The sequence below is a fragment of the Botryllus schlosseri genome, chromosome 13, assembly GCF_051294905.1.
Source record: "Botryllus schlosseri isolate E-star chromosome 13, Bs_hap1, whole genome shotgun sequence".
Classification (NCBI taxonomy): Eukaryota; Metazoa; Chordata; class Ascidiacea; order Stolidobranchia; family Styelidae; genus Botryllus; species Botryllus schlosseri.
In genome coordinates, this window is record NC_137248.1 from 16,251,818 (window position 1) to 16,262,780 (window position 10,963).

Here is a 10,963-nt window from a genome sequence, read left to right on the forward strand (position 1 = left end):
GTATAAGCGCCAATTGTGTCAATAAAACAAACAAACTACGCCCTCTGTTGGATTAGGGCCCTCGGACGATGTTGCGTTCTCTTAAATTTATGGTATAATGAGTACGACATTGCATGACCAATGGTCATTGTACATATGTAAGTGGGCCATGATCATAGTCAGAGGACGAGAATTAAGCCATGACTATTGAAGTTCGACACACCGTAAGTCGATCAACATGATAAAGGGTGGTTGAATCACGAAAATAACCGAACCGTCAGATTCACATCAACACTATTGTATGGCCGTTTCGCCAGATGATCATGTTAGAATTGGTATCGCAAGGCAGTATCTGTTCTGTTGAACTTCTGGCTGTTGCAAGATTATTCTGCAGTAGATAAATGGTAATACCAACATATGAACAAAGACATTCAGAATTGATAACATATTGTAACGGGGCAAAAGTAACAGAGTGTTACGATTGCCCCTGACACTCTCGACCATGATTAGCGTCTCAGTATGGTACCTTCCCGGCGATGCAAGTCCTATTCTTTCTATCACCACGGTAGACTATAGTAACATCGTTCCAGCTACACATATTACGTTGTAACTACTTGAGGTACTATTCGTCTAGACAAATTATTCCAGACTAGAAAAACTTTACTCAGGGGTCAAAAATTTCGTTTTTTGCAAATTATTCCGGGGTTTCGCATCGCAGCTCAACGTAACTCCAGGTATAATAGGAGAGATAACTACTGTATGCGCACTTAAAATATCAAGCTGATTTCTCCATCCTACTAGCGGTGAGGTCGATTTTTACATTTGGCCCTAGTTACATTTGTTCCCGGTCTCCCCTACACATAGTGAAAGCGTGTTTGAAGCTAACATTGTTATGATGCTGTCAGCATTGCGTGTCCTGGAACTGAACCAAAAGTGGGATTAGTAAATCTATGAACAATTTCTGCTCACAGATTTAAATTACAATCCTGTTCTAAGAATCGGGCCAACCGACTTTCATCTCTATAGTTTTGACAAATTGGTTATTGAGGTCCGCCAGCTTATGAAATCTCGCCACTATATGTTTCTGACGCGCGTACGATATCATCAAAGCAATGTTCGGCTTGTTTTAAATAAGCACATATATTATCTCCATGTCCTCACTATATAATCAAATATCAATATTGCGTTTTGGTTTATAATCCCAATTTTATATAGTGCTGCCCGCGAATGGATTCAGATGTTGAATGCGGCCCGCGAGCTCAAAAGTTTGCCCAACCCTGCTCTAGCTAGACAGTATACGTCGAGCATCTTCAGGCCACGTTATAACCATCCGACAGCGGTGTTAAAACTATCATTCCAGTCCTTATTAGGAACCAGTCGCTCAAATTCACGCAATGCCACACGGATTGGATTTTTATGGAAAAATGGACCACAAAGTAGTCATTCACAGAAGGTAAAACCAACGCCAGATTATGACATAAAACGAGGGAAACATGGAAATAGCCCATCTACTATCGCCGTTAGACCAACGGCTTATAACTGAATCAAACCGGCCAGTGTTAGAAGGCATCTATGACCAGAAATATAATGCAATGAACTATTATGTAGATGTAGAATGTGCTTGATATTAATATGTTCAGGAGACAACGAGGATATCTATTTTGAGGATATCTATTTAGGGTAATATTTTAGAATCATTTGACTGGCCCAGCCCGCGACGCCAGTTGAGTTTGACACAGCTAGTCTAGAGCAGTGGTTCTCAACCACCGGTCCACGGACCAGTACTGGTCCGTTGAAAGTTTATTGCTGGTCCGCCATATAGATATTAGCATTACATATCTTAATTCCAATATGCGAAAAGTGGGGCTCAACCTTCCAATATTACTTCAGATATGCATACATTTGTCGCAATGAAATATATGTTTAATATCGAATTTTTAAGGTTCAACGGTCCGCAACATTTATTTTAAAGTTTTGCCGGTCTGCGAGGTCAAAAAGGTTGACAACCATTGGTCTAGAGGCCATATGAGTGGCGCCGTTGCAATTACGAGTCATCCCAGAACGATGTCGATCTCGGTATATGCATGAATATTGGGTGGGCATTCAAACTGAATTCGTATCATGATTACCTCATATGAGTTACAAAACCTATTGAGATGTATAGCGGTATAATTAGTAAAATAGTTACGAATTTATATCCGTGACAACTAGTCGACTTTGGGTTAGTCCCAACTAAGGCTGGAAGATTGAGTACACGAGCGATTCGCTCCCACAGTGCATGGAAAACACAATCGAAACGATAATTTTAATTGATTAATTACCTCATAGTTATAAGTGATACTCGGAAGAGTCATATCTCCTTACTCGACTTATATCATTAACATAAATTATAACTTCTCTTGCGTCAGTGAAAAATGCAGTATTCGAAACACGGCAGTTTTATTCACCCGTCAAGCAGACTCTCGAGTCTTTTACAAGCCACGTAAATTAACCTAAGCATTACTGGGAAGCCAGAAGTGTCTGACCACAGTGTCCTATATGGTATGGTATGGACCAGTGCTTTTCAACCTGTGTGATGGTTCGCACTAGTGCGAATGAAAAAAAATAGCAGTGCGAATGACAAAGGTGGTGCGAATGGTGCGAATGAAAATCCGGATCAAGTGCGAATGAAAATCATGATTATTTGTTAATTTTTCTGACGTGGAATAATTCAAATAAACCTATTAGGAAATTTAAAGGCAATGTAACCTATTGCAGTTGCGACGCAACCGTAAAAACTTAATACGACGCACCACTAATCGTAGCTCTCACAAGCCGTAGTGAATTAATATTTTCGCACTATAATTGTTACGTAAACAAAAGCCTGGTTTGGAAGCTGGTTTAGTGCCAGACATACAGTATACCAGCCCCTCTGAGCCCACGGCATGAAATTGACTTTCTGCTTTCTTTCGCTAAACAATATCATATTTTCGTAATAACTATTCGATGAGCGCGAGGCACGAGGATAGTACTAAATACCATCATTACAGGCTCACATTTGCAAGTCACTGCAACGCAGGTATTTACCCCTTCGAGTTTATTAAAGTATGGACCGCAAAGGGTATACATTTGGGTCGACAAGGTGCCAGGGCTATGCCTGTATGGTAATATGTATATATTATTTATTGGATTTATTGCAAAAAATCCTGCGATAGTTTCTACATATCCAAGGTCACTGTGTTGGGTAGGCCCATACTGTAGCCAATAAGCGAGACACGCAGAAAATATGGCTATATCATGAGAATGCATGATAAGATTTGTCCGACTGTTTTTTTTCTTCTGGAAAACATGGTCGAAGACCGTTGGAATGAACGATAGTGTAATAATAAAAATGAATTAATTTTCAAGGGCGAGGCTCGGTTCTCGAAATGCCACAAAAACTTCGTTACCGTTATTAAACTGTTATGAATTCTCAAGTTAGATTGAGCTATAGAGTAGGGTTGCCATACGTCCGGAATTTTCCGGACATGTCCGGAATTTCACTGAAAAATCTGCGTCCGGGAGGAATTTTCAAAATCTGCCTAAATGTCCGGAATTTTGAAGGTTTGAAGTAGGCTTAAAATTTTTTCGTAAATTAACATAAACAATATTATTTTCAAGCAGATGTATGCAATTTAAAAGTGTTTCCTCGCGCGCGAGTTAATGCAAAGTATATTGATATTATTAGTATGGGCATCAGGCACCACCCTCGCCAAAGTTGCAATCAAAATAAATATAAATAACCGTCATTTACTGAAATAAGTCAGATTGTAATCGCAAACGGTATAATACTAGAGTTGGTTAAGGCAACAGACAGTGGTTCCGAACCTTGAGGTCGTTTTCTTTTATCTGGGGTTCGCGATGATGTTGGACGCATAATCAGCTTTCTATGCCGAAAGTTTGGGCAAGCTTATTTTTTAGTAATCAGCTTATCAAGTTTGGAGCTAGTCCACGCAACATTCTGAAGTTGGAAATGCGGTCGCGACCATAAAAAGTTGGAAATCACCGGATGTGATATACCTGCTGGTGCATTTTATAGTAGCCTAATATATGAAAGAATCAATAATATTGACAGAAGTCATTCAAACTATTTTACAGCCAGATCCATATTGTAAGTGCCCAAGAAGTTACATCGACTACCCTATGGCGGGCCTATTTTTTTTTCGGCGGAAGGGGGCAGAAAAAATGTTGTTTCGGATCTGATTAAAACACATAACCAGATAGCCGCACCGACCTAACGATATAGCAGGGCTGTCAAACACAATCCCAACAGGCCAGACACGGTCCGTCAGTCGATTTCATCCGGACCGTGGCCCAATTCATGACCTATGTTCCACTGCATTCCCCTATACCAGTGGTTCGTGGTTCCCAACCTTTTTTCTCCCAAGTACCATTTCGAGGTTTTATGCAGTGCTCGCGTACCACCTACATTAGATAAGCGCGCTGAAGGCAGTCAAAAATGTTTCCACCGTGTTGAGGTGCATTTTAGGGCGCAGTATATCATTTCTGTAGTGGATCCATTTGAAATTCTTGTGGTCAAATATAATAAAGCGGAATTTGGTCAGGTAAGAACCCCAATGCTTTACGACTAGATCTCTTTCCCGTAGGCAATCACTGGTGGGATAGCCACTACCAACAACGACGGCGTCTTCAAAAACTTAGAATCAACCCTTGAACCAATAACTTCCTTCGGTCGAAAAAATCAGAATCTTCTCGCACACCACCTGGAAGACCTTCGTGTACCATTACCACTGCTGTATACAGTCGATGGGCAATGCTTTGCTAGTGTGACGTCATATTGAGAGACAATGTGTCAACTCATTTTTTAAATCCGCTAGTGGGCGCTAAAGAGTGTCCGGAATTTGCTTCACAAAAATATGGTAACCCTACTATAGAGTAGACACACATTATCGTGAGTTTATTTGCTCTTCTCATATACTCGCGAGGCAGAAGCTGGAGCAACGTATCAATGTAGCGAGCCCTAATGTACATACCTTTATCGTTTTGCACCTTATGTTCCAAGACATAAGGTAACAGTCTCAACATAAACATGTGGGTTTTTCATCCTTTCGACGAACTCGAGCCACCGGAACCTTTGTGTCAGCTCTCAACAACGATTTCGGCCAGCAATCATTTTTCACTCGCCAAAAATACGCTCTATTTTGATCTGGCCATCCAAGACGTTCTTGTGCAAAAACCAACAACATTGTTGTTTGCCGAGAAGCGTTTTAGTGAAATAGTTGAAAGCAAAACGAACGAAAAAATTGCCTTTTTAATGAGACACTTGATGGCTTAAGCTACATAGTAGCCAATTTGTTACACATCTGAACAAATGTTAAGTATCCTTCATCTTCTTTTTGTATAACAATTTTCGATAAGTGTGAGCGAATGAAATTTATTTTACAGAAAACGCGCGAAAGGAGTTCAAAAAGGTTGACAAGGACGGGTATGGACACATCGAGATTGAACAACTCACTGCATTTAAGCTACGTCATACTTTCCATTTGACCAAAAGCAACTTTACGGCCATTTTTGACCGGCTTGCCTAGCGATAAATTTGATAACAAGGATATCAATGGAAAGCTACTGGCGTACTGATTACGAAAACATGAATTTTGTTCTGCTCATTGCCCTGGAACCCCCAAAATTGGCCTCGAATTCCGTATGGTGACGCAACAATTCCGTCTCGCATAGCGGGAGTGAAGCTAAGGGGAAAGAGCCAGACTGCATTCTTGCGTCACAGTGTCAAAATCGATCACGTTGCATTGTCATTGTGCGATGTGCATATCGTGTTCTTGAAAAAATCGAATAGGTACATCGATATCTCGATACGTTCCTGGCGTCTACACGCAACAGACGGAACAGTATATCTGAATAAGAAGACTTTCTCGATGGAGGGGAAATTAGTGTCGATTTCCTCGCAATTCAAGCAAGCAGTCACTCACGTCGCAGACGCGTCCTATGTTTACACGGAACTTGGCACGTGGGCAGTTTCTGAACTTTTGACAACTAATGGCCATGATACTTGCGCGGTTACAAGTCGCATAGTATAATCTCAAGGTAATCCTATCGCCATCATACATGTACAATACAATGTACATCAACGGCAACCATACTGTATAATATTGACAATATTATCCACATCGAGGCCCGTGCACTATAACTTCGCGACGCGACAGCGACAGGGAAAGCACCTCGTCGGCTACGACGGTGGCGATTGCGTGCTTCCTGCGTACGATATTATACAGCAAATACAATGTGACCAATAACAGTGTTATAAGCGACATCAAATGCGAATTGGTGTTGGTTATCTGTGGCACTACAAATATACCAACAGTATTTTGGTATAGAAATAATAACAATAATAGCATGGTTCATGTGTAATGTGTATTACTGGTGAGAGCCTACTACCCATTACAGTACAACCTACATATGCCAGACAGCAAACCCGAGGGCGAATTCGCATTACAGGTTACTTTCACTCATATTAGTTGGTGCAGTTTATACGCGGAATTTCATTTTGCTTTTTAGATTTATCATGTGTTTACTGTTGAAGCGCGACGTAGCCCTACAATTTACGGACACGCGTAAAGTAATGCCCATGGTATTGACTAGAACGGTGGTTCTAAACGTGGGCGATTTTGAGAAAGAAGGGTCAGGGGCGTAAATAACAAAGGGTAGGATGGGGATGTGTTCAGTTGCTCGTTTGTTCAATTCCCAAGCAACTGGATACAGGCACAAAATACACGGGAAAATCAGTTATTCTGGACTGTCGCGAAAGTTGACTCGAGATTTCGTGATCGACGCGAAAAGTTGACATATCAACTTACCAGCGATCACAGCCGTTTATATGTTCTCTTTCTCGGATCCAAAAATAATGGAGACCTAAATATATGTCGAACTTGATTAGGGGGCAATATGTTGAAAAAGGTTGGGAGTCACTGGGCTATAGAATGTTTGTATTTCCATATTATGAAATGGCGATTTTAGTAAGTTGTTCTAGCAGTTTATGCCCTTTGATATGTTGTACGTCTGGCCTTGGTCTCCTTTGCTGGCACTAATCACCCCGGTTAGTGCAGTGTGAAAATGTATCTGCTTCCAGTAAACCGCGATTCATCGTACCCAAAAGTATTTGATATCCACCAACTATCTGAATCCCTTCCGCGTACGTTACACTTATGACAAGGTGTATCCTTGACTAACATACGGATACTGGAATACAATGGCTAGAAACTCTTGTATTGACAAGAGTTTATTTATTATAGTGACGGCCGATTTTGGATATGTAGGAGAGGTCACACACTTTTCCAGTTGTTTGTATACTTGAGTCGACATTTACTAAAATCCACCAACCGTGCTTGTGCCAGGAGAAGGTATTTTTGTTCAAGCTAAAAATCAGTAACTAAATATCTGAGTTCTCGTTCGTCTACATTTTATTTCTATGACGTCATAATTCGTTACATACGATGCAGTAATCGTCAGTTTTTTAAACATCCTCGATTGCTGACGATTGCCCCTAAACCAGTGGTTCGTTATCTTTACTAACCCGTAGAACACATACGATAAACTGCATGCCTTCTCATGACATTATAATGAATATTTTATGAAAATGAGTGCCACATCAGATGTTCCCAATTAGATACCAGTTTAAAAAAGCGAGGCTTCACCTTGGAAAGTGTCATCGTAATGTTCGGTCGAGACGCAACAGCATGATAGCAATTGCTTAACATTCTATATCAATCGAGTAGAGTTGAAAGAAGAATATTGAACCGGATTGAGCTGAACACTGATAAATGAACATTATGACTTGGACGCAAACTCGAGACATACACATTGACTCACACTCGACCCTCTACTTGTTTGCTAGCTGACTTGGACTCGGACTTGACTTGGCGGTGAATCGAATATGACTCGACTTGACTCAAGTTAAAACTATTAAAGTGAGATTGACTTGTGATTGGAACCTTGTGACTTGGTTACAACCCTGCCTTAAGTGTTAATCTATTTTCAATAGGAAGATATATTATTTAAAACGATATAGGAGCATGCCATACTGAGCGCCTAAACGTGAAGTTATATTCGAATGACTAAGCATTCTTCACTGACAAATGTACCAGCCGGTGACTATACCTTATCGTGAACCGAGAAATATATCTCGACTTTAGTATAGACCAGTGGTTCTTAACCTTTTTTCCTCCAGCGCCCCCTTTCAAAAATTATCGTGCTCCAGCGCCCCCCAACCGCATATTGTAAGGAATGTAATAAAGACAATGAGTAAGAGGGAGGGCCGTAACTGCACTTCGTCATCCCCCCTAAAAATGATTGCCTTGCGCACCCATAGCGTGATAAACCGAACTTCCGAGGGCTTCGCCCCTATGAACCCCGTAGCGTGATTTCGATGGTCAGCAAAGTTCGTGTGGCATGGTCGCCCTAGGTAACAAAATTTTCCATAATGCATGAATGAATAGGTGGTAATTACATATACAAGTCGCTATAAACTTTTTATCCTCTCAGCCCACGTAATCAGATTTACCAGTAGCGCTGATTGAGCTGTTGTATGGGAAGATGGAGGGCACGTAATTAATAATTAAACATATTCGGGCGTGCCTGTAGGTACAATCAATTAGTTACCAGGGCCGTAACAGCACTTCGTCAGCCCCCCAGAAACGTTGGTCTTAACCCCCCCCCCATCGGGTGATAAACCAAACTTCCAGGGGGCTTCGCCCCCAGACTCCCTTTCGGCTATCCACTATATTTGCTGATACTAGTCATCTACATTGGGTGTCCATTTACTGAGCCAGGTATTCCCGCCTAGACGCGCGAAGCGCGAAAAATTTCAATAATTAATGATTGAATTGGTAAATATGATCGGGAATTGCATGTATATTGACATCAAATTTTATCCTCTCTCTGCTCACGTAAACAAATTTACCGGTAGAGCTGAGTGATGTGTGATTGAAAAGGTAGGACCCCTCAATAATAATTATACATCTTCAGGCTTATACCCGTTGTCAGGAACGAAACGGCACTTCGTCAGGCCCCCCGAAAAAAACTTGGGTCTTGGGCTCCCATAGGGCGATAAACCGACCGCCCCCATCACGTTGTTCGTTTTGCCACGAAATAAGCTGTACTGTTTAGCGAGCCAGTGCGAAGTGCGAAAACTTTCGATAATTCATGATAAAATCGGTCAGTAAGATCGGGAATTGCATATATATTGCTATTAATTTCTTGTCCTCTCTGCTCACGTTACCAGATTTACCGGTAGAGCTGAGTGAGGTGCAATGTTCCGTCTAAGCTGCTCACGTGCGCAGTGAGGACATGGTATCTATGCACAGAAAATCCACGTTGCGTACAACTAATCCGAAGTTTTGACCCTTTTTTACTTTTTACGCACTGTTGTCCAAGGGTCTGCGCAGTGAGTTTATTGAGTGTGCGCAGACTCATCAAAACGCAGAGCGAACATTGTTAGGTGTCTTGGAAAGTGTAGGGCCCGTAACTAATAATTGAACATATTCGGGCGGGTGAACCCGTTGGTATGACTTCGTTGCATGATGTTATTTCGTGACCTCCTGTCTGCTATATCAAAAAATATAGAATCGCCCAACAGGGATATCGCCCAACAAGAATATCTAGTTTTAGATATCCCTGTCGCCCAATCGTACTAAACTAAAAGACGAACACGATTTCAAATTGGTATTTCTTTACTGGCATATAATTTTTCCCTGCCGGATGGAATTCGTCTTCTGGGGTTCAGATTGCCAACACAGGAATATTCGGTGCCAGTCATTTAGGCGCCCATGGACAATTAAACCTATATGTCTTTTGTAGGCTATATATAACGAAGTTTTCGGTGTTCATTTTCTCTGAATACTCATTAAGGATATGTCATACCACCACATCATCTACTGCGAAGCCATTTTTCTCCAGCGCCCCCCACACCGCCCCCCTGAGCCCAGCGCCCCCCATATCGCCCCCTGAGCGTTTCCGCCCCCTTTCAAAATCGCCAGCGCCCCCTGGGGGGCGCTGGTGGCAAGGTTAAGAACCACTGGTATAGACGCTCTCGCTACATACGTGCATAGCTGGAAGGAACACGTCATCTTGTTAATTTCCGTTCCAACCATCTTGGCATGACAAGTCATATATAATGCTCAATACATATACATATATTAAGAAACAACGTGTACGTAATGTGTCGACTACATTGTACCGCAATTACGCATGTGTGAAGTCTTAGATAGGCTTATATATAATTGGCTCCAAACGCACCCTTAACTGATACGTATGACTCCTGATAACCAGAACGTGTTGGCCATCATTGGTTGCAGCCAATTCAGCCCGATCAGTATCCGAATAGTGACTCTTGACGCGTGGTACGCCGTGTACCAATGGCAGGTTTTTTCATGGTCTTAGACGACTAATATGGTCGCACACACAAGGTCAATCTAGTTCATTTTTATTACGTAGGTGCCGACTTGTAGCACGGCTCACTTCCATGCTTTTTTAAGACACCGACTACACGCGGATGAGATGGCAGGTTGTTATTTGAAATCAGAACCTCGAGTGAGCGGTGTCTTATAAAAGCCTAGAAGTAGGCCGTGCTACACGTTGGCAGCTACGGAAAATGAAAAATATTGGCCTTGTGTAAATGACCAATGACCATAGTAGTCGACAAACACCATAAATAGGCTACCACACAAAAAAAAACAGAAACAATCCTCGACGATTGAGGAACCATTGTTATATACCTAATATAAACCAATCCCAATTTTTCATCCTGCATAATTCAGCTATATATCTGGCTCAATCAACTCACGACCAAGCTTGACTTGAAAATGTGTGTATTCAAGTGAATTTGAAAACCTTCTAATAGTGCACAAGTAGCCTACATTTGCACTACTGTTTTTTATCGAGCGCGTATGAACAATTGAATGTTGCCTCAGAAATTTGGAGGTTCAGGTTCACAAAC